General features: G+C 35.5%; 1 protein-coding gene across 2 annotated transcripts in view; it reads right to left on the bottom strand.

Moving 5' to 3' along the window:
* The window catches only part of LOC118744417 (leucine-rich repeats and immunoglobulin-like domains protein 3), a 68,941-nt gene that overhangs the window by 27,827 nt on the left and 15,051 nt on the right, over positions 1 to 26,063 (bottom strand). Inside the window, exon 1 of one of the 2 annotated variants that reach the window (XM_036477427.1) lies at positions 5,278 to 5,451. The exons of the other annotated variant lie outside the window; for it this stretch is intronic. The gene's annotated coding sequence lies outside the window, so the exon portion shown is untranslated. Of the gene's footprint in view, positions 1 to 5,277; positions 5,452 to 26,063 lie in introns of those variants that run through there. 2 annotated transcript variants of the gene reach the window in all.

Raw genomic sequence — 26,063 nt, 5'->3', positions numbered from 1 at the left:
AGAAACTGCTTGCAGAGCATCGTGTTGTGCTCCCTAATTGGGAGCATTTTCGCCTCATCGTGGAGGTGGTGTTCTGGTGACATAAGGAGGCATCCGGTCGCTGTCCTAAGTGCTCTATTTTGTACCGTCTGTAGCTTCGTCCACTGCGTCCTTCTAGTCCCCGGCGACCACACTGGTGGTGCGTAGTTTAAAACCGGCCGGCCTATTTCCTTGTATGTTGCCAGCAACGTTTCTTTGTCTTTGCCCCAAGTACTGCCGGCTAGCGACTTCAGGACCTTGTTGTGGCTCTGTACTTTATTGACAATAGCGGTTGCGTGCGCAGAGAAGGAGAGCAGGCTGTCGAATGTTACTCCGAGAATTTTAGGATTATTCACCGTCGGAATTGGTGTGTCATCGACGTGAATTCCTAGCGGTAGCCTGACCTCCTTCCTCCAAGGTTGTGAAAAGGGTCGCAGAGGATTTCGTAGGGGAGAGGGCTAGACACTTTGCAGTGAAGAAGCGAGAAAGTTCAGAGAGATATCCGTTTAATCGAACACAGGTCATCAATTCCATTCCCAGTCGCCATGATCGACCAATCGTCGGCGTAAGGGACAATCGAGACTCCCTCTGTTTGAGGGAGCTTTGAAATGTAAAAGTTAAACAGTAGTGGGGAAAGGACACCAACCTGTGGAACCCCCTGTTTTATTTTCCTAAGTTTGCTCGATTTGTCTCTAAACATTACCGACGAGTGTCGACCACTTAGATAATTTGCCGACCACCGTTTGAGCCTCTGTGGGGGAGAGGAAGCCTCTATATCTTCTAGTAGCGTGGAATGGCTGACAGTGTCAAAAGCCTTTGACAGGTCCAACGCTACTAGGATCGTTCTCTCACAGGGCCGTTTACGGTTAAGGCCACGAGTTATCTGAGTGTTTATGGCGTTAAGTGCTGTTGTTGTACTGTGCACTTTACGGAAACCATGCTGATGCTTCGCTGGGGTCAAGTGGTTTGTGAAATACGGGAGTACCAAGGCCTCGAGTGTCTTCGCTACCGGGGAAAGGAGTGTTATCGGACGATAAGAATCTCCTATGTTGGCAGGTTTCCCTCCGTTAGGTACGCTACCCCCGCAGGACCCAAATTTTTCAGCATCAGAATGCATATTCCGTCGGGACCCATGGCTTCGGAGGCTTTCGCCTTCCCGATGGCCACCTGAACTTCACCGCAAGTGAAAGCAAGGGGGGCACAGGTTGTTGGCAGTTTGTGCAGCCTTCTGGTCACTCGACGCTTAGCTTTGTCCACCGGAGGATGCAGTATGAACTGCCGGCTAAAATAGCTCTCGCATCGCTCCGGGTCCGACGAAGCATGGTCGCCGAAAGAAATTTGGACTCTGTCGTCGTGCTTCGTGGGATTGGACAGTGACCTCATGGTTGACCAAAGCTTACTAACACCAGAGGTGAAGTTGCAGGTCTTCAGATGCTCTTCTCACTTCTTCCGCTTATGTACGTTTACTAGTTGCCGAATCTCCGCGCTGAGATCCCTCATCGGGATCAGCCTGACGAAGGCTGCCACACTCATCGGCTAGAACAGCCGCTTCAGCAGGGAAATTTGGGCGTGGGTCGGTGATGCATCCTGCCCGTACGAAGCGGGCTGCAGCAGCGGTGACAGCCCTGCGGAATTTACGTTCACCAAGGTGGACGTCGTTTGGTGCGGGGAGGGCAGCGAAGGTGTTTTCAGTAAATTACGCGAAGCCTTTCCAATCAGCTTTTGAAAAGTTGATATATGTTCGGTGCTCCGCGGAAGCAAAGTCGGTTGGTTTATCGATCGAGATGACTATGGGCAGGTGGTTTGATGCCAAAGTCAGCATAGGTCGCCATGATATGCTGTTTATCAGACCAGCGCTGACTATTGCTATGTCTGGCGAGCTGCAGCAGCTGCCCATAATCCTGGTGGGTGCGTCGTCATTCATTGTGCAGAATGTCGAATCGTCTATCTGCTTAGCCAAGTCTGTTGCCCTACGATCGTTTGACAGGCTTGAGTGGCAAAGATCGTGGTGCGCATTAAAGTCACCTACTACCATACGATATCAGGGTGATATCCTGCCGGGAAGCAAGTGACAGGGGTATATATACGTTAAATATTTCGATCTCGACATCGCCTGACCGGATAGCAATGCCCTAAAATTCTAAGGTGGTATCCCTGCGATCGATGTCTGCTTCAATAAGACGATAATGCACGGTGTGGTGCGTGATGAACGCTAAGCCACCACTTTATCCCGGTCGTGATCTCGACGGTGCACGTTGTTGAATTGCTGTGCAACTTCGTCTCTTGGACCGCAGTTATCAATATACCATGCCTTCCCATGAAAACGGTTATCTCCTTGATATTGCTCTAAAGTCCGTTGCAGTTAAATTGAAGGAGCTTCATGTGGTTCGGGAGACGTGTGGTGATGCGGGGTGTGAGGGATGTGTGTGGTCGTGCCACAGTTGGCTGTGTGCGCTGCTGAGGTGGTTGCCGCCCTGTGGTGGTGGCGGGAGGCATCGCAGTTGAGGTCTGCGACCGAGCAGCGCAACACGGGCCCTCGAAGTTCCTTGTCCAATCTCGCGTGGTGCGCAGACCTGAGCATGCCCTAAAGTGGCACCAGCCAAGGCAGGTGTTGCACTTGACTGATGTCACATTACGGAATATCCTGGTCTGACATACCGTGCAGATTGTAGGAGGAACCAGGAGTTGTTGGCGGCGGCGTGTGGGTGGTGGTGTGGTTGTGTGTGTTCTGTGGTCTGTAGCCGTTGTGGTGTGGTCTATTGTGTTATGTTGTTGTGCTGTGGTGTTTGTGTGGGACTGCTCAGGTGGACTGGGGTTAGCCGTGGAGGATGCTCTGTTAGAGCAACAGGGGGCCACAAAAGACGTGGTCCACTGCCGATGCGTCCGTAGTCCTGAGCAGACTCTGAGGTGACTCCACCCCTCGCAAGCATTGCACTTGACAGAGGTGGAGTTGTGGTGTAGTCGTCTCTGGCATACACAGCAGGTGTAGGTTTCTGGCCCTGGGTTTGACTCGATGCCAGCCCTGAGTAGGAGAAAACGTAGCGAATGTAGCCCTATGGACGAACAACTTCTGAGATACTCGCCGACCTAAACGGGGTTAGATCGCCGAAACAACAGCCCTTGGTCGGGTAAAACCCGAGTCATTCCGGTACGTAGAACCGGCTGTCGTGGGAATGACATTAAAGTCATATTTCCATGCTGCCTGTAATGAGATGTGAACCATTGACACTCTGGAAACTAACAAATTGTGGCAAGCATCTTCGCGCACTCAACTACACCCAGACATGTAAATATGCATTCAAATGTTGAGTTTGAATCAACACCACGCGTGCGTGGTATGGAAATATTATTTTTAAATATGAATATTTTTAAACGGTAATCAAATAAAAAATATTCATTTTTACTATGCGTTATTTCCCTCAGTGAACTCATAACATTTTTTTTAATATAACATCGTGTTTTTGTGCAATCAAATCGAAAACCGGGACACTTAAATGAAAACCGGGGCACTTAAACGAAACATGGGACATTTTAAGGTTGGACCGGGACAAATGTGTAAAACCGGAACATGTCCGGGAAAACCTGGACGTCTGGCAGCCCTAGATATGGTGGACTTCTTTGACCGAAAAAAGCTTTGGTAAGAGTAACTTATAAAAACAAATTCTTATAGGTTATTAAGTAATAATTTAAAAATTTCTTATTTTAAATTACAGGATTTGACCAGCGTGAAGCAAAATTAACGGGCCCCGCTCGGAAGTAAGGCAAGAACATCTGTATGTATGTATATTAGACTGCATCACTCCCCATATAAAAAAAAAATCGGTACTGTTTTTCCACCGGAATTATAAAATCTATTATATTTAAAGAGTTTGGCCGAAATATTGCGGAAAAATATTAAGATTTACGTAAGCTGGACCGATTTGAAAATACCTCCAAAAAATTAGTTTTTTGTGAATAAAAACAGTTTTTTTAGGTATTTTTTTTTGCAAAAAAAATCACCTTAGATGACAAAACAGTTTAAGCTTAAAAAACTTGTATTAAAAAAAATCGTTGACATTTTTACATTAATGCGAGTTTTTAAACTGTTTTTAAACTTTTTTCAAAGACTGGTTTAAATAACTTGAATAACTCAGCCTAAACTTTACCTATTCAGACTTATGAGGTATCATTGGAAAGGAATGTTCGCACCCCTTTTATTTATTTGCAAATAAGCTCATTCAAAGCATGAAAGAGAAATATAGGGCAAACGAGCCTCATTCCTTGTTGAATTAAGATTTATTGGTATTTGATAAAAGAAAAAATTGGGACTTGGAAAGTTTTTTTTGCAAAAAACAATAAAAAAGGATGAGAAAATACCTTTACACTGATACCTCACAAGTCTATATCGGTATAGTTTTGGCGCAGTTATTCCAGTTTTTCTTAATCAAATCTTTGAAAAATTTTTTGAATATGAAATTTTTGAATATTTTTATGTAGATTTTTAAAGCTTAAAAGTGTTTTGGCATCTGAAGGGAATTTTTCCGAAAAATTCTTTGAGAAACTATTTTTATTCATAAAAAACTTAATTTTTGGAGGTATTTTCCAATCGGTGCATCTTTATATTTTTCCGAAATATTTTGGGGGAAGTCTTAAAATATAATAAACTTAATCCCCGAAAATCGGGGTGCTCCGTGGTCTAAAAAATGTGCATATTTCTTTATTCTAAAAACTACATGCATTGGAAGTTAACTTTAACTTTGGTATTCGTCGTTATACTTAACCAAAGCTGCTACCTCCGTTTTGTGTTAACCAGATATTGAACAACCGGCCCTAAGAGAAACAACCTATAGTCTTTAACTTCTTCCAACAGAGTTCTAGTTCCTTTTAAATCGGTTACTGTTGGGGAATTAGGTTAGGTATCAATATGTACTTCTAATATTTGTCCGCGTCCTTCATTAAAAATATGAAAGAAATATTCAGCTTTCCTTCTTTTGCTATTTCTTCCAATGCAACTGTAGCTACATTGGTTGTATCGAAAATGAAAAAACCATAAACAATCAAACAACAAAATGATACTGAAGGAAAATGAATACAAAGAGACAGGCATTTTAGATACAGAGATATTTTAAGTGCACACATACTCATTTAGGCATACATACGCTGGCAAAGCGCTAGTTCCGAACTACATACATACATATATCAGAACTTTCTCTGAACTAGTGCAAAACGGATGCAGAGCGGGACAGTTGAAACTTGCGGTTTAAATGTGCAAATGCTCACTTCTCGTACAATATGAGGGTAGCTCAGCGTGAACACCTCCGACTCAAGCATCGTTGGTCGCAAGCTCAAATCGAGGTGGAGGCAGTTGTGAGTTTTCAAATTTAATGAATTCAAATAGTTGCCTGCAGCTTACAATAATTTTTTTCCTTATGAAATATGTAACGAAAATGGAATCTGTAAAAGAAAAGAAAAAAAGAAAAAATATATAAAAAAATCTAATCTTAAAAACGGTTTATAAAACAAAAACTATCCAAAATAGAACTGGTTAAAAACTAGTTGTAAAGTAATGCACTGGGTGACAATTGCCGTGTAAAACTGGACAGTTGAAAGCATTGCTTGGGTACTGAGCTAGAACTGGTACTGTCGGCAAAGGGTCTAGTTCTACGTAATTTCTGAGCTAGTCAGATTTTCTGCAGGGTATTTATGTACACGAGAACATACTCGTGCAACACTTGTATAAATAGACAGTGACAGTGGTGGCAATATAATTACATAAATACGCAAGTGCATACGTATTCACATATTTGGTGTAAGGTATAGAAATGATAACTGGTTTTTTTATATATGTTTCTGAGTTTTGCTAACTTAACCAAATAAGAGTATATATCCCGAAATTTTTAATACTTCATGAAAAATGCAAAAACTGCGTTTCTAAAAAAGACAGAAGTGCAGTTCACAGCCTGGCCAAGTTTATTGCAAATACCTTCGGCAGTTAGTATCTGGATATTGAAGCCGCATTCAATAAAATAATACCGGAAGCCATAACGAATGCTTTGAGGCAACTAGAAGTGGACCATGCTTTGTCAGAATTGATAGACTGAGTGGTGAAAGCAAATAGGTATCCATATGAAGGTGAGAGAGCCATTCTTCAAGGCATAAGGAAAGGGACACATTCCAAAGTGACGTATTCACGCCGCGCAATGTTATCTATTTGGAGAAAAGAGACAAAATCAAATATCTATCGAACGAGAAGAGATACCGAAATAAAAGTAACGGTATTGTAAAGCTTTTGAGATGGCGAATTTAGGACAAATTTTCTCTTTGGATAGAATTACCTTGACTTTTAAAATTACCTTAACAGCCAAATCTGTCGTCTAGGCGGATGAACTTGCAAATACCTATAGAGGCGAGTTTCCCATGTCACTATGTCAGTATGTCAGTTGATTCCATAGCATTTCAAGACATACATATCAATGTGCTCCACACTCTGCGGTCTCTGAAAAGCAGAACTCGTTCTATTTCTAATGCAACTAAACAACGCATACTGGTCGGATTCACTAAACTAGCGACACAATATGTAAAAATAAAAGTCATGCGAATAGCGTCAAAATGTCATGGCTAACTTCTTATCACAATAGATAACTGTAACTAATTTTTTGTTTTTGAACTCTCACTAATAAAAGAATATTAAACTTATAAGTTGGTTAGTCCATGCAAGTCAGTTAGCTGTAGCAGAGAAAGTTTTTTTTTTTAGCGATTTCGCTTAGCTATTAAAAGGATCGGCTATTGCAATTTTTTTCCCCCTGAAGAGAAGTTATTACTGGTGATAAAAACGTTTCATTATTTCTAAAATTATTTTTAAATGAATTTTGTATAGCTCTGTAAGTTCAACATGCAAAGTTGGACTTGAAATTATTTTGTTTGGTGTAGTGGTAGTGGTAAGCAGTGCGCACTTCCACTCCGCAACGCCTGGGTTCAAGCCCTGGCCAAAGCAACATCGCAAAAAAATATAGAAAAAAGTTTTTTCTTAACAGCGGTTGTCCCTCGGCAGGCAATGGCAAACCTCCGAATGTATTTCTGCCATGAAAAACAGCTTCTCATAAAAATACAATCGCCGTTCGGAGTCGGCGTAAAACTGTAGGTCCCTCCGCTTTGTGTGACAACATCAAGGCGCACGCCACAAATCGGAGGAGAAGCTCGGCCAAACACTAAAATATGTGTAAGCGCCAATCTATTATTATTATTATTAATATTTAAATAGAAAAAAAACTAAATAGTTCTGCTGAGTTCCGACTCGAAATTCATAAAATCGAATACTGTAGAGTCTTGGTTTTTTGTGCGCTTTTGCGACGACCATACAATTATTTTCACTTTTCAGAATGGTTTCTCCAATATCGTGAAACAACAAGTTTCGAGCGAATGCAAATTTTTTTTTTTAAATTTTGCCCGCCATATTGGATCCCCCATGTTTAATTTAAAAAATTCATGGTCAGAATCATAATCAGCGACCCCAAAAACCCCCGAGTAACAAGTTTTGAGCGAATTCAATCAATTTTGAAAAATTTGTCCGCCATACTGGATTTTTGAAACCTGACTGAAGATTTTTAATCAATGGTCCCATAAACTAGTTCGTATCCACTAGTGGTATAAAAATCCATCAACGCGAACCTGTTCAAATAGTTTTGTTCCGCTAGATTCTCTATTCAGACCACTGTGCGACGTCCGCAAAAGCCTCAAAAACAGAACTAAATCGATTGACATTGCTCTGAATAGGAAGCTGAGATTCAGCTGTACTATTGCAAGAAATCCATGGACAAGAAATGGGATTTGAATCCAAAAATCTGCATTTTGGCATTTTTTTGTTGATAAACATATTAAAAAGACATTTTTGTATGTAAGCAAAATAATAAGCAAAATATAAATTGGCTAAAATCTACGGTAAGTCCTAGACATTTTCATATGAGTTTTTGTTCTTAAAATAAAAATTAAAAACCCGTACAGTAAGTTTGTTAATCTTTTAAAAAAGTAAAGCAAATGTAAGCAACTTAAAAACAGACATTTTATATGCAAACGTTTTAAGAAAAGGTGAAAAAACGAATATCGTGAAAAGGTAATTTTTTCATTTAAAAGTGTGCAGGCTCGAAACTCACATCCGACCCATGGTTTCTTCTACACTTTCTCTTAGAATTATCTACAGAATCAGAAAATACCATGCGATTTAAATAAATAAATAAATAAGCGACACTAAAGTCAAAAATTTTAATGACGAATGGATTTTTGAACAAAGAATTCAAGCCGTAGCTGCTTAAACAAGATGAGTACATAGTACACAAAGTATGTTCGACAATGTTTTGTTCGGACAAAACTGCCAAAAATCTACGCGATTTTTTACCAACTTCAAACTGGCACTTAGTTATACAACAATGCCAACTTTTAGGCAGATTTATTGAATTATCCTCAGTTTTGCACAAAGTTAAGAGATTTAATTTTTATGTTTTTTAAGTATAAACTATATTTTTATAAGAAATTCGCGGAAAAATTTAAGTGAAAAATGTTACATATGTACATATGTGCTTTTTTTGCGACTATTGTTTTTTTTCACTCCCATCTATCTTTTTACAATTAGCATTTCCTTTTTATGCATTTTTTGATAAATTATAAGAAAAAAAACATGCTCGAGCATATTTTTGGTTACCCTAGTAATAACCATTTGATTACCTTCTTTATGTAAGAAAATTTACCTGAAATGCAATACTCAGAATTCATTATTACCGAGTTCTCCATTAAAGCCTCTCACAAAACACATGTTCTAATGGGCCTTAAAATGTTTTCTATTGAATTGGTTTTTTTATTAAATATACTAGATATATGTATATACATATGTATGTATGTACGTAGGTGTGTGCATACATATTTACTTATGTGTATCATTAGGCTGGTCCAAAATAAGTAAAGTCGTAATTTTAATACTCTCACCCCCTAGGATTGTTCTATATCGAAGAAAATATACCCCCCTATTTTTTTATTTTGAAATCAAAAAATATTTAGAGGTCGCTCAAAGCGCTCAAAGTTTTCCATGTATTTTATATGGGAGAAAAAAAAACTTTTTGGTAGAAAATGTATAGAATTCTTGAAAATCATTATTTTTCGATCGGAACTCTGGTTCCGATAATAATACCCAATTGTTTATTTAACCATTTTTTAATACTAAAGATTTTTCATTTGCATTTATGGGGGTTTTGGCGGACCTATAAAATGTAGTAACTATGCAAAAATAGTTAAATAAATAATTGGGTATTATTATTGGGAATCTCCTGGAGTTTTCCGATTAAAAAATATGGATTTTCCAGAATTCTATACCATTTCTACGAAAAATGTTTTTCTCCCATATTAAATATGTGGAAAACTTTAAGCGCTTTGAGCGACCTCCAAATATTTTTTAATTTCAAAATAAAAGAGTAGGGGTATATATTTTTCCGTATGGAACAATCCTATGGGTGATAGCATAAAAATTCCGACTTTACTTTTTCACATGCATATTTGGACCACCCTAATGTATATACAATCACTAAAACAAGTGTTCACATGTTGATTTTTTTCAATGATTTTCTAGTTAAATTTTTTGTTATTTTTCAATAAAATTAGTGTCCAAGCAATAACCAAAACCTTGAATCAAAGTTTCAAACTATACAAAGCAGCTAAGATTTTAATTATTTTTTTGCCGAGTGTCTTTTGCGTTTCTTTCATACATACATATATTTTTGACATTTTTTGTGCGACCGTGCGCATTTTGTTCCATAAGAAATTCATGTTTACATGGAAACAAAAGTTCGAAATTTTTAAAGCATTAATTTATACAGTTTTGGTTAAAGCATGAACAATATTTTTATACAAAAATAACAACAAAAAAAATTTTAACTTGAACATTGTGAATATTAAAAAAATCAAAATTTGAACACTTTTTAAGCTCCTGTATATACAGTCAACGTAAAAGATAACTATACCAGTACGTTTTGACGAGTTTATTTGTTTATATTCCAAATTTATAAAAAATATAATTCATTAAACAGCTAAACCAATCATCTTTTAGTTTCATACAGAACTCGTGAAAATGCAAGAAATAACAAGAAATTTTCATCGAAATATTTAATTTTGCAATTCGATTTCTTAGAAGAATTTTGAGTATGCAGTTTGCAGTTTGAGAAATTGCAAGTTTCAAGTTGCTAAAAATTGCCGATTTTTGAAATTTTTTTTACTGATTCTGATGTGCATTTTCTTCCATATAAAAGCTTAGAATCCAGCTCTCAAGAAAACTCACAAGAAATATTTTTCATTATTTCTTTCGCTTGAAAAGCACTTTGCTTTCGTTGTAAATTTTCTTGAAGAAATAAATATACGAGCATTTTTTTCTTGAGAGTTGCGAACTGATTTAGGAAATTTTTATAGAAGAAAAATTTCTTTCCATTTCTTGTGCGTCATTTTATATGAATTTTTCGCTTATCTTGAAAGCTAGAAACAGCCCTAAAGCATGAACACAATTTTTTTTTATAAGAAAGAAGGTATGCAACGCCCTTCTCAAAAAACAACGGTAATTTTAAGCCACTTGGAACTTGTTGCTTATTATACTAAAATTTATTGGGTACAAAACTGCATACTTAAAATTTTGTTAATAAATCGAAATTAAAATAATTTATTCCTCTGACTTTAGCTGTTGAACGAACTACATATATTTTTATAAAAAAAAAAACAAGAAAAATTTGGTATGAAAAATATAAATAAATAAAATCGTTAAATCGTCAGGGTATGCATATTTTTGACGCTGACTGTGTGTAGAGAATGGCATGTGGATGCCATCACAACACGTAAATCACGACAGGAAATTGGGATTTTTTCGATCTGCGATAAAAAGTTGTGGCTTTGCAATTGACTGAATCATTTGAAAAGAGCATGAATAATATATGTATATATGTATATGCATATGTAGGAATATATGTATGTATTCATTTAATTTCGCACAATAAAACGTGTTGTAATTAGCAAATAATATAATTGCAGTATAATTGCAACTGATTCATAAAAATCGTGTTTTCATAAAAGAAAATTCTTCACTCGTCGTCGTGTCGTGCGAGTTTCTAATTTAGAAATAAAACTTACACACACATGAAAATAGAGACATACATACATACCAATGTTTTAAATACATTCTAACGCTTCATGTGATTTTGGGAGGAGAAAAGGAAAAATAAAATAAAAAAGTGTATCTAAAATAAAATTTTTCGTATTTTTTTTTGTTTGTTTGTGAATGTGAAAAGTATGCGAATTTCATTTGTTTTAAAAATAAAACACTATTACGTTCACTTTTGATTGACGACATTTTCGTCTGGCTGACTTTTGGCACATCTGTAAGTCCATTTGCCTGCCTCCCCTCTGTCAGTTGGCCCAAAAGTGTATGCGACATACACGAGTATCCAAATGTTTTTACGCTTACATACATACGTAGATATACATATATTTCATACATATATAAATACGTTCAGTATCTCTGTGTCGGCGTGTCGTCTGTGCCAGTTTTGTCCCTAAGTCTGCAGATATCTTGAAATGTCGGTGTACCGTGTGACACTTGTAGCAATATCTTCAAACTTAGTTACGTTGTTAGGTATATGTGTGCATTTTCGTTGGACGATTGCATGAAATATGTGCTCCTGATGCTATTTTAGATATTACCAGCGGTGAATATATGAATGTAAGTGCATATATGTATGTTGTTGTTTCGAATACAATGTATGCGAGTATTTTTCGGCCCTATGCTTTTTTTCGGAACTATTAGCTGTACATACTGGATACTGAATTCTTATTTAATGTTGCAGCTAATTACACCGGGTCACAAATTTTAATTTGGTTTTTCCGATAGGGCTTATAGTTTCTGACAAATTAATTAATCATTCCAGCTTTTTTTTATTTTTTAATGAAAAAATTTAAAAAAAAAAATCATGATGTATATACGATTTATGGAGAATTTCATTGGCTTTCATTTGCCGTATTTTATATTAAGATTTTTACATTGGTTTGTAAGATACACGTGATTAAAAGGAACAAATGTTTGCTTTAAGCTGAATAACGGTAAATTGCAAATATCTCGAAAACGTATCCATAGAAAAAAAACTAACTCGATTTTCGGAATCACCGAGCAATTCTACATAGGAATTCGATAGTGGCATCCATAGAACATTTTTGCTGTAAACCAGTGTTTTTTTATATATCGTCGTTTAAAGTACAAAACCGCGTATCGTCATTCTGCAAAACCGCGTAACTGACATTGGCTGCCAAAAATTGGATTTGCTCTCACAAGCTCTTGGCTCAATCCTTATCCATTCGTCCTGAAGTATACTAGCCAGAAATGCGATTGCTTTATAAAAAAAGAGAACCATTTTGAAATATGAGTGTTTTTGCTCTCTAGAAAATAATTTATGCAACCTCACTTACGCGGTTTTGCATTATCTTGATACGCGGTTTTGCATTTTGCTGATACGCGGTTTTGCACTTTAAACGACGATATGCTTGTATGTATATAGGGGCGTGTGTTTGATTTGTTTCACATTTTTAGAGCTGATGGATAAACATAAATAATAAACAAATATGAAATTTGAGTTTGATTAATACATTTTTAAAAACTTTACAGCATAAAAACAAAAACAAACCAATTTAATCATTTTCCAAATGTCTCGAGAACGGGGCGAGGAAAAAATTTTAAAACAAAATCTCTATGAAAAGAAATATTTTTTAAATGTTTTTTTCTTGAAAAATTTTTCCCATACAAATTTTTTGATAAAAAAAAATAGTTTTTGAAAATACGCCATCTGAAAAAAAAATAAAATAAAAAAATCACAATGGTAGCTGTGAGTATTGCCCAATATTTAATTATAGTATTAAGGAGTGTGGTGTAGTGGTAAGCAGTGCGCGCTTCCACTCCGCAGCACCTGGGTTCAAACCCTGATCAAAGCAACATCGCAAAAATATAGAAAAAAGGTTTTTTTCTTAACAGCGGTCGTCCCTTGGCAGGCAATGTCAAACCTCCGATTGTGTTTCTGCCATGAAAAACAGCTTCTCATAAAAATACAATCCCCGCTCGGAGTCGGCGCAAAACTGTAGGTCCCTCCACTTTGTGTGAAAACATCAAGGCGCACGCCACAAATCGGAGGAGAAGCTCGGCCAATCACTAACATATGTGTAAGCGCCAATCTATTATTATTATTATTATTATTAAGGGGTGCACTCTACAATGGTTTGAGCTATGAATTTTTTTAAATTGAGTAAAATAAGCACATTACAAATTTACAAATTTTTAAAATTTTTTTCGAGTTTTTTTGAGTAGGCAGTTTTGAAGCCCATTAAATTTTAGTATAATAAAGTGCAATGTGGAACATCGTTTCGCTACAGGTTATACCAGATGAATCTATTTAGTACTAGAATGTCTTTTGACCAGTTTGGTATTTTCCTGTAGGATCTAGTACACTTACTACATAGGTATGTATGTACATTAGGGTGGTCCTTAAAAAATCAAAAGAAGGATTTTTTCAGTCTCACCCCCTCAATCGGCAATAGCACGATCACATATATCACATATAAATTTTGGTCCCGATTGGAGTCGGTTAAGGCGTGTCGCAAAGGGGTCAAAAGCCAGAAGCCTCTATGGAGACTCAAAAATTTTTAAATATTTTTTTTCATTTAATACCCAAAATCGATACTAATAAAGTCGAAGGTATCACATATAAATTTTGGTTCCGATTGCAGTCGGTTTTCATAGGGTAATCTGAAGTTTGTCCCCTGTGCGACGGCACGCCTTAACCGACTCCAATCGGAGCCAAAATTTATGTGTGATATCTTCGACTAAGGTAGTAGTTAGTTGAAAAAAGAATTACATATTTTAATTTTTTGAGTCTCTATAGAGGAGTCTGAACCTTGCCCTCCAACCGTCTCCAGTCGTGAGCAAAATTAATATATAATATCTTCGACTATAGTAGCATCGACGTAGGGGTTGAGGCTTAGGAAATCTGATATAAAAATTTGCTTCCTACATTTAAGGACCACCCTAATGTACATACATATGTAAGCCTTGTACATAAGTATGTATAATAACTTATGTATTTCAGAGATTTTTATGTGCAATATTTATACCTTCATATTCTCGCGTGTGCTCATTTTTGTGGAATGCATTTTTTACCTTAACTAATTAGTTATAATTACACTTAATGCAATTTAGTTGACGTTTTGAGCTTTGCTTTTTTGTTCATTTGTTTTTGCATGATAAGCACATACACACATACGTATGCATACACACACGCATAGTACGTACATTTGTATTTATAAGCATTTGCAAATACTAAAATTATATTGCATACGAATATGATTTGGAGATGGAAATTTACATATGTTTGTTTGTGTCCAGCGAACACTTAAAAGTTATTATATTAACATACATACTAGACGTCTGCATGAATCCATTCAAAACGAGAAATGAATCATTCATAAATATTCTAATTGAATGAATGTGGTTGGCTTTGAATTTTACTGAATTTAAATGAATAGGTGTGTTGATATGAGTATCGATATAGCAATTCTCAAGCGTTGTAAAACAAATTGAATTTTTTTTTTTTTAAGGTGAATATGTTTTTGAGCATCCCATATACATACATACATACATGCATTCCCTGCAAACCATTTAGAGTTTTCCTAATTGTAGAACAGCAAGTTTTTAATACAAAAAAAAAACTTGCTTGTATAATTTGAATGTTTTTCATTCATTCATTCACTTTCCATTTGAAGGTAGAAAATTTAAAACGAAATTAATTTTCATAAATTACAAAATTCAGAACGCTGAGTGTTTTATATATGAAGTAGAATGTCCACCAAATCGACTGTACTCTGTTTGGCTGGAAGTTTGAATCAACTCATGCAGAGGTCTAATACATACATTCGTAATTAAGCATGTGATAAACAATTCGTACTCATTTCAATGGTTTTGCTTTTGAAAACACACTCATTCTTTCTACAATAGTTGTCATCTGTTACAAGGGCCTTTCCGTGCACAAAGTTCTAGGCAGTTATGTTTGCAAGTATGAGCAAATGTATGTAAATGTAAATGCATATTAAGTGGTGGCCATAAAAGTTAATAGGATTGTATTTTGCCCTGATTTCGGTTGTTCGTTTTTTTTCTCTCGAATGGCTATTGAACCGAACTGGGTTATTTACATATGTAATTGTAAATGGTGAGGACAACTAAATGTTGCAATAATTAAAATGAAATATGAACAAGTAAAGAAGTATAAGTTCGTTTCAACTTTCTCTGAACTACCTTTGCATGATAAGTAGGGGTCTTTACCCGATTATAAACGTTTTCGATAATATGCAGAGTTAGACTTCATGATATAATTGAACCTAGTTAAGTAAAAATCGATTAAGTGGTTACCGAGGTACACCTTTGTAATTATTAAGTGGGCGGTGCTACGCCCAATTCCTAAAAGTCTATTAAGTCCGATTTGAATAATTTTCAACAAATTGCTTTTCCGTACTTACCGAACCGTTATTGGGTGCACCGAGTTTGGTAGAAATTTGTGGTCATAAGTGGGCGACGCCACGCCCATTATCCAAAAATTTATAATATTCTAACTTTCTGCTAAGTGGTTATTGCAATCATCGATTTTAAGTGAATTAGCTCCAGTAGTTACTGATTTATCGCAGTTTTCGTGTTTCTGTAAGCTACCGTTATATGGCAGATTTCTTAGCTAGACTCAAGCCTCGTGCCGTGTTTGGTAAGAATTTGTGAAGCGGCTACTGAGATACAGCATTTCATCATAAGTGGGCGGGGTCAATACCAACCTACCTTGCATAAAGGGCAACCTACATACCAAATTTCGTTGACATATCTCGAGTTATCGTGTACACGGACAGACGGACGGACGGACAGACAGACATGGCTTCAGTGACTTCTCTTTTTATTCTGATCATTTATGTATACATTTGTCCATATCTATCTCGATTCGTTTTGGCTGTTACAAACAGCCGTTATGCGAACAAAATTATAACCCTTGTGCACAAGTGCGCTTGGGTATAAAAACTATACTTATGCATAGCCACATACAGTGACGAGCAAAACTGTAACATGGTTTAACACTTTTTGTTTCAGCCACCGCTATATTTCCAAGTTCTAACGCCTTTCATACTTTTGCTGTATATTCTTGTTGGTACATTCCTACTCCCTCGCTCATAATGATTTGAAGTCAATAGAACAACAATAATAAAACCAGCAGACAAAAATGTAAATTAAGGCAGATATTACAGTTTTGCACTCATATATTTTTAAGAGCTTTTTAACAATTTTCACGAAAAAAAAGAACTACTAACACAATGTACATTACTCTTTTGCCTGTTTCAGTTCCTGGATGTGATTTGGCATACCTTATTTGTATCTTTGTAAAAATTCTGGAGGTATATCCTTAGTTTGCTTTCACAGCTCATGTACTCGATTTTACGGACTTTGATACTTATTAAGCTGTGCTTTTAGTTGATTTCGCAAATTCGATGAGATTCATGTCCGCGGTTTGTGGAGGTCATTTCAAATTAGCAAATTTTTGCTTTTGTATCCAGTCTTTGCAAACATATGCAATATGTTTTGGGTGATTTTTCAGCAGAAACTCTCATTTTTCGACTACATCTTGCAAATTTTGTTGAAATATGAACAGATACTGTTCCTTACGCATAATGCGTACTAACGGACCAACAAAATTTTTGAAATACAACCCCAAACAATTAAGATCCTACCACTGTGATTCACAGTTTGCAGTACATGATTCGCTTAGGCTTAATTTGGGTCTTTGATCCAATACCATGCCCGGCCATCTGATTGAAAGCGATTAATTTAGTCTTGTCAGACCAAAGACCCTTCAATTGAAACTTAAAAATATGTTTTTTATTGTATTCTGAACGGCCTAACATATCCCAATAGGTAACGGTTCGGTTTTCGTGCGATGCAGCGAGATGCTGCCACACTCGCACATGTATTATGATCAAATTTGCTTTTTTCTTCTTTATGATGCCTTTGCGCTCAATTTGAAAATTCTTCGCCTCGTTGTCTATTGATTTGCATTAAAGTTTTATACCTTAAGCGCTTCTGTAATAGTGGCTGCATCGCTACTTGCTTCTAAGTTCACAAGATATCGTACCGTAATATTTTTTAACAGACTTCCTCTGTCCTTGGGAGCACTTTAGGCTATATTTTTTCTAAGTCTTAACATTTTTAAGTAGCAAATTCCAAAATTTTTTTCCACTTTTCGTGCGGTTCCGCCTTTCCGCAGTAAATCTATTATTTACATTTATGGTTCCTGATTAACTATGTTATTTACTGGTGATCACTTCTTCAATAAAATACAATATAGAAAAAAGTCATCTGACTTCCAACTAAGTAAAAGATAACTGTCAAATGCAAAACTGAGAGTGAGTGCAAAACTGTAACATCTGCCTTAATTTACATTTTTGTCTGCTGGTTTTTTTATTGTTGTTGTATTGACTTCAAATCATTATGAGAGACGGAGTAGGGATGTACCAACAAGAATATACAACAACAGGATGAAAGTCGTTAGAACTTGGAAATATAGCGGTGGCTGAAACTAAAAGTGTTAAACAATGTTACAGTTTTGCTCGTCACTGTATATGCACATTCGTATATGCATATAGTTATTTTTATATATATACATATATATATATTTTTTCAATTTAAATACAGAGCTTCCAACCGACGATGTCCACACCTCAGGGCCTTAGGAATTTCAGATTATTAATTTGTAAAATAAGGACTCTAGCTATTTTCGATGGTGAAAAGTACTGTTTTCACAAGTACAATAGTCCCAGTTGGTCCTCAGAGTTTCTCTTCTAAAATCTAGTTTCTACTTTTTCAAGAGAAATTTAAATTTAACGTTTACCAAAAAGCTTAACAAAATAAAACATAAAACAAAGAAAAACGCTAAGCTAGCAAAAGCCAATGGTATCAGTTGGATTGAAAAGATTCGGTACATTTTCAAATACTAGTGAAAACTAAGCTTTATTTCTCTTCGTGTTCAGTGAAAAAATGTAATGTATGTAAAAGATAAATCCTTCTTTTTTTTAAATGAGTGAATTGCTTGCTTATTGCATCGTTGTAATTTGCCCTGTGGCCCGTCATTTAGATGCAAAGTCAAATGTTTAACGTCAAAAATCATACAAATCATACAAATAAAAAAATTCAACAAAGTTCACCAAAATGTCACACTTTTTATTTACTTAAAAAATTCACATTTTAGTTCAATAAAGTACAAGCTTGAAACTGCTAAGCATATTCTTCCACATGCAAAAAAAATGGGCATGATTTATATGGAAGAAAGAGCGCAACAGCTTCAAAGAAAAAAATTCTCAAAAATCAATGATTTTTGAGCCACTTCAAACTTGATCTATGTACATATACATTGTATCTATTGTACTAAAATTTAATGGGCTTTAAAACTGCATAAATTCCCGAAATCTTTTAAAAATTCTGATAAAAAATTTAAATGTGCAAAACACCTTCAATGAAAAAAATCCTAAAAGTAATGCAAAATTCTAGCAAATTCAAACTTGCACTTCATTATACTGAAATTAATTTGCTTATAAAACTGCACACTCGAAAAATGTATGGCAATTTATTGAAATTTGTTAAATATTCGGTAATTTTGCACAAAGTTTGAAGTTTTAATTTATATGGTTTATGTTTTTAAAACTAAACCAAACTAAAAATTATATTTTTATTAAACAAAAATTGAAATTCAAAAAGTCTACAGAATATGTACATGTGTTTTTATTGTCGGCGTTTATTAACTTAAAATATTTGGTAGCAGGGCTCCGGAGCGGAGGGGAGCAAAGGAGCATGGAGCGGAGGGGCAAAGCTGGAGCGGAGCTCGAGCAAAGAGCAAAAAAAATTAATTTGCCCTTAGCTCCTTACAGAAAAAATTAAAATATTTTTTTTTTGTTATTTTCTGGCCTAGTAACGATTTGTTGTAGATGCGATGATTTTTTTAATCAACTCTTTGTACCGTACTATTTTTCAATGCAGGAAACATTTTCGAAGCCAAATTTCCCTAAGCGTCGGGTTTCGATACGAGTATTTGTTTTTCGATACCTACTCAGTACATGGTTCAAAAAAATAGATGCCAAAATTACTTGGTATCGTTCGAAAAGTATCGAGTATGTACTTGTATTTACTCGTGTCGTTTCGTCCCTAATCTACCAGCCTTTTGTTGAGCGACGTTAAACCAGCAGGGCTCAACCCCAAGGTGTGGCCTATATTATTGAAAATGAGATTTAAGATTTTTAAACTAGTTATTAGGCTTAAACGACGTAAAATAAGCAGGTCCAACAAATAAATACACGCATAATAAAAAAAACTTACACTTTATTTGGAAATTACCCATGAACAAAATCTATTTTTACATAAGTAATTAGTACTTCGACAAAATGTTCATCCAAACGCACACGCTAACCTGGAACCATAAAATTTATTGTTGCCAATACATATACATATGACACTTTTTACGTTCCGAAAATTCGTGCAATGCAATAAGTAGACACTTATGTATATACATACAGACATACGTGTGTTTATAAACAAAGAATGGTTCAATTTTTTAGTAAGTGATTAGGTGCGTATTAAAGGAAATTAAGAAGCACAGTGAAAATACCGAAGCGACTGAAATAGTAAAATATTTGGACCTGGCCTGAAAAAGTAAACGCGAAATAAATTATTACTTTCATACATATAATTTATACACTAGGGTACCCATCGATTTTTTCTAATTTCAAGACCCCACCCCATAATCTCCTTCCTTTTTATGAGAAATATTATTGCCCATTTTTAAAGATTTTTCAAAAGTCATTAAGATGTCGCGGCTTGTCATTTTGGGTTAGAAAGTACGGTTTTGTAGAATTATCAGTTTTTTAATGATTAGTTTTCATTCAATTTTAATGATCGAACATGTTGTGAGGAGAGGATTTGTAGGCCTTTAAAACGATGTATAATAATCTATTGTAAGACTCGGATTGTTGGGAGTTTTCATCGGGCAAATAACAAGAAAAAAAAATCGTTTTTTCTTAATTTTTATGTTTTTACCATCACTAATTTCTACAATTTCAAAATATGTAGTGCTATCTAAAGTTAAATCTACTTTCAAATAAACTGATAGCTCATTTATTGCAATCGAATAAAAATTGACGAAGTTATGCGACTTTTCTTAAATAAGTACGGCCTTGAATTTATATTGTGTATGTACCGGATTTTCGGATTTTTTGAGCAGTGTGGCTAAGGAATTCATCAATATTTATTCAAAATTAATATATACAATCACTCTGTAGCAAAAAATTGGCTTTTAAAATTTTTTTAGGAAAATGGGTTGGCACCGCCAACTTATATCATATATGTGTATATCAAAAACTACTTCATAGTATTTTTGAAATCGGACTAAAAACCACGGGCTCCACCAACGTAACGATAATTTCAAAAATCTCAAAGCTAGCTATATTTTAGGGGGAGCAGGTTTTGTCTAATTTGAAAAATATTCAAGAGGGTGCTTAAGGAGGCTAAGCACAATGTGTATACCAAATTTGGTCAATATCGGTCAAGTAGTTTTTGAGATACGCATATATCATATAGGTGGGCAGTGCCACCCCTATTTTCATAAAATTTCCTAAAAAAAAAACACTCCTCACATGTTCCATCGTTAAAATTGAATGAAAACTAGTCACTCAAAAACTGATAAATCTACAAAACCGTACTTTCTGACCTAAAATGACAGTCGCGACTTCTAAATGACTTTTGAAAAATCTATAAAAATAGGCAATAATATTTGTCATAGAAAGGAAGGAAATTAGGGGTAGGGTCTTGAAATTAAAAAAACAAAAAAAAACATAAATTTCGATGGGCACCCTAGTATACACGTATACGTTATGCAGGTAAAAATAGGTATCTTATCACTAGACACCCTTATCACTTATCAACGCGCAAACACTTACGCAATTTTGTTATCAATGGCCAACACTCCAGAGAGGTGTGATTTTTGAAAACAAACAACGACAAAAAATATTCAAACAATAAATACATATTTATGTACATACATACATATGTATGCACTCAGCCGGTCTATTTACGATTCATATCGATATTTTTATGTTTTAATTGGTGCGCTGATATGCCAAAATAAAAACAACGACTGACTGATATAGCCACAGACACTCTTCAAAAGAAACGTTTGTTAAAAGGAGATACACACATACATACTATGTGCTAGGGTGTTCGATTATTCGCATTTTTTTTCGAACCCGATTTTCGAGTTATTCGAAAAATTTAAATTTGAAAAAACCGGCCTATTTTGAAATTAAGAAAAAACCAGATAAGCCGGTTTTAATTTAAACAGTTTTCGTATAGCGAAAATGCTTATGTTGATATGAAGTCGTGATCAAAAATTACAATAAAACTATTAATAGTAAAGATGAATTTTATTTAAAGAGCAACTCAAAATAAGTGCAAAGTTCATTATGCTAGATCAAGAGTAAAACTAATAGCAATCAGTTAAGAATTCACGTATGTTCTTATTTTAATTTTTTAACACTTTATTGCGTTCTTTTTCTGACTTTTTCCGAATTTCAGTAGTGCTCTTTTTAGGGTTTCCTTTAAACTGAAGAGGCCTCGAAAACTTTGAAAAACTCCCAAACTTTTATTGAGAGGCCAAACGGAAAAACCCGGTTTGTTCTGTAAAAAATCCCCCAACATTGTTAACTTTTATTGAGGTTATAAATTATGATATTCTAAAAGTACTTATATGTCATAACCTCATTGTACGAGTATTCGTTCCTTTTTCAATTTGGATTTTGAGGCTCCACAAAGTTCTTTACGAGTATTGACAAAGCGATTATTAAAAAAAGTTCCTATCAAGATGGCAGTGCGAAAATGGTACTTTTTTTAAGCGAAAAAAGGCAATGATAAAGCAGGAAGTAGTGGAAAATTTTTCTAGATAAAATAACTTGTTACGTCCATCTCCGTTCATAGAGCTTGATCACGGAGGCAGCCAAATGCAGATACGATACCAATGGTTTCATGATACCAAGCCTGTAAAAAAATGGTTTGAAAAAAATTCTCTTCCATTTTGTAAAACAAACGAAAAAGCGAACGATTATAACAAAAAGTTGCCTTCGAGACGTTGGATGATCTATCAAAACCCGTGCTTTGGCACGAAATGGAGTCCCTCTGGTCCAACTACGTCGAAACAGCGCGTTTCCCGGGCCTACCGTTAGTTGGGCTCCACGACAACGATTGATGGACTAACCGGGGCTTAGTAGTTCCGAAACAAAAACATCAACAACGAAACAGAGTAAAGGGACAAAGAGTTTTAATCGAAGTTAAACTAAAATCGAAAACATTTATCGAATCTGACAATTAGGCAAATTTGCTATAAAACTGTTTTCAAAGGCGTGTTTTTATTCGCAATTAAACTTTTAAGAAGAGAAAAATTCATATAAAATGACGCAGAAGAAATGGAAAAGAAATTTTCTTCTATCAAAATTTCTTAAGTCAGTTTGCAAATGCTCGTATATTTATTTATTCAAGCAAATTAACGCAAAAGTAAAGTGCTTTTTCAAGCAACAGAAATAATAAAAAATGTTTTTTATGATTTTTCTTGAGAGCTTTAGATACAGTTTGTATTTTAGGTTATTAGCTTTAGGGGGGTTTGAACTCCAAAACCCATACCTTGTGGGCGCTAATGTTTAGGCGATTACAGCGCTAAACAAGAGGTAGAAGAAGTTCTGAAGTTTATATCCAGCATAATTTTGATATACTTCGCTACCCTTTAAGAAATTCATAATTCTTAATACAGCATAGTTCTCCAATTGATACCTTAGGTTGAGAATAAAAAAATTGCCGGTCGGAGTACACCAGAGCGATCGAGACCTTGTCTGTGCCGAGTCTACCAGCTTCGTCGTTGCCAATAACGCCAGTGTGCCGCATAACCCAGCACATGTGTACATCATTGTTGCCAGAAATTGTTTGTGAAAAATCTGCCAAGCGAAGATTAAATCTTCAAAAAGTTTAAAAGAATTAAAAAAAACTTATACTTATAACCAGTATTTCTTTACGATTTTAATAAAAACAAGTAAGAAAGTCTAAGTTCGGGCGGAGCCGAACATTAAATACCCGGCGCAAGTATTAAATATATGTTTTCCACCTTTCCGAAAGCTACCGCTACATGATAAGCCGGGGTGTATACATTTTAAGTAAATTAGCTTCCTTAAATTTCGAAATATTGCAGTTTCAAGCATATCTGAAATTTACCGTTATATGAAAAGCGGCCTCAATTTTAGTCCGATTTCAACAATTTTCAACGGTTTGCTTTTATGTGGCAAGCACAATAACCATACCGAGCTTGGTACAAATTGCTAGAACGGTTAGCGAGATACATATATGTGATCACAAGTGGGCGGGGCTACGCCCATTTTCCAAAATTTTGTCATAAACGTATTTCTTGGTAAAGAATTGTTGCAATCATCAATTTTGAATAAATTAGCTTCAATATTTACTGATTTATCGAAGATTTTGTATTTCTCGAAATTACCGTTATATGGGATGTGGGCGTGGTTATTGTCCGATTTTAGAAATTGGTATGCTGTACCAGGACCAACAACTGTGCCAAGTTTGGAAGAAATTGGTGTAGCGGTTACCAAGATATACACTTGTAACCATAAGTGGGCGTGGCTACGCCCATTTGCCAAAATTTTGTAATATTCTTATTTTTCGTCTAAAACTCATTGCAAATATCAATTTTGAGTGAATTATCTTCAGTAGTTACTAAAATATCGCAGTTTTCGTTTTTCTGAAAATTACCGTTATATGGGAGGTAGGCGTGGTTATTGTCCGATTTTTAAAATTTTCAACCATTTAGTAAGCTGTACTAAGGCCAACAACTGTGCCAAGTTTGGAAGAAATTGGTGCAGCGGTTACCAAGATATACACATGTAACCATAAGTGGGCGTGGCTACGCCCATTTTCCAAAAATTTATAATATTCATGTTTTCCGTCTGAAACTCATTGTAAGTATCAATTTTGAGTGAATTATCTTCAGTAGTTACTAAAATATCGCAGTTTTCGTATTTCTTAAAATTACCGTTATATGGGAGGTAGGCGTGGTTATTATCCGATTTCGCCCATTTTCAATACCATCCGTCCCACGCCCAAAAGAAGTTCACGTACCAAGTTTCGTTAAGATATCTCAATTTTTACTCGAGTTATCGTGTGCACAGACGGACGGACGGATTTTTCAATCAATTAAAATGCAGTTCATTCCCTAACAGATACCATATAAACCCAAGCTTAAGATTTTATAGAATACTTAAAAAAAAATTCATCACAGTTACAAATTTTTTTCTCAGGAGTGTATTTTGAGTATACAGTTTTATAGCCCATTCAATATTAGTGTAATAATGTGTAAGTTTCAAGTGGCCGTTGATTTTTTAGAATTTTTGTACCGAAGGTGTGTAGCGCTGTTACTGAATTTCAAAATACGTTCATATTTTGAGGAATTTTAAAAGAGCACTTAAAAGGGGAAAATAATAAGTAAAATTCTAAATGAGGCACGAAAAAATGAGGTACTTAGGCGGGTTGGTTACTTAAGCGGGTTTCACTGTACTTATTCTTATGTAGATAATTATATTGACGCGACGACTGTGGTTGTGGCCACATAGCAGTGGCCCTTAGCAGTGGCACCGTGTTGCTTCTTTGCAAATTTACATGGAAACAGTGTAGCTTTGGTGTGAAATAAAAGTATAAGCTTTTGTACAATATGTTTATTTGTATATGCATATGAAGCATATTTAACTGATGAAAACATAAGCATTGGATGTTTACATAAATCTCATAGTAGTCTTATTTTAATTTTGAGTCATTTTGCAGTTTTTATACAGCTAAATAGCACATAAATTACGTCATTCAATGCCAGATTTCCTGCAAATACATTAGAATTTACAAAAGGAATTTCACTACTAATTGCCTACTTTGCGTACTTTTCTACTACCATTTTCGCAACAAGGGATTGCATTCTTGCCCTTTCTCTGTCCTTCGTAAATGCAACCTTTTGTAAGGGAGTGTCAAACCGCAGCTGTCAATAATTATCTAACCTTGTATTATTGAATCATGAACCACATACAAATGCATGATGTCGCTGCCGCGTTCAAAGAAATCATGTCGCCATCGACAAAGCGTTTAGATAATGAAGATAACAAATGGAAGCTGTGGTCCGTAGCTCGTCGTTTTCAATGTGTTCAGATCTTGAACGTATAATTCAACAATAAGTAGCGGCTCTACTCCCTGTCATTTTTCTCGAGAGATTCACTCGTTTATCTATTCAATTACTGCTCAATAGTTCCGCTGCATTCTTTATGGCTAAAACTACAGCCTGAAAAATGTGACAATAGTCCGACACCTTATAAGACTCATTAAAATTGAGCTCCGCGCGAAACACTGGCGCGCCTACATCCTTGCCTATCTTCGAACCATCTGTGTCGGCCTTCATCTTCGATAGTGGCTGCGAAAGACTCGAAAGTGCAGGTCCAAAATCTTTTAGTCAATCCGTTCAGCGAGTGTTGGAGCTATACTACATTGACCTTGGGGCCCGTCCTAAAACTTCCCAGGACAGTTTGCTATCAAAAATTATTCCAAGGTAGGTACTTGGTGCTTTGCCTCAGCTGAAGAGTCATTACATCTAGCTTAAATCGCTCTAGACTAGTTCGGAATCCCGCTATTTACTAGATATTTTCTGCGTTGATGCTAAGCTCTACTTTGATTGCCAAAAGGTGTATGTCTCGAAGTGCATGGTTCACGAGGGAACTGCTTAAGTTCAGCAGGTTCTTCATCCATTTTATTTATATATAAGTACGTACATACATTTCTGCATATTTCTTTTCAGCAATTACTTTAATTGCTTCAATGTGTTTTATTAAAAATTTATTTTAAAAATTATCCC

The sequence above is a fragment of the Rhagoletis pomonella genome, unplaced genomic scaffold (assembly GCF_013731165.1).
Source record: "Rhagoletis pomonella isolate Grant_MI unplaced genomic scaffold, Rhpom_1.0 Rhpom_scaffold_00008, whole genome shotgun sequence".
NCBI classification, from domain to species: Eukaryota; Metazoa; Arthropoda; class Insecta; order Diptera; family Tephritidae; genus Rhagoletis; species Rhagoletis pomonella.
Note: the sequence above shows the minus strand (reverse complement) of the source record. Positions and strands in the feature narration are given on the sequence as shown.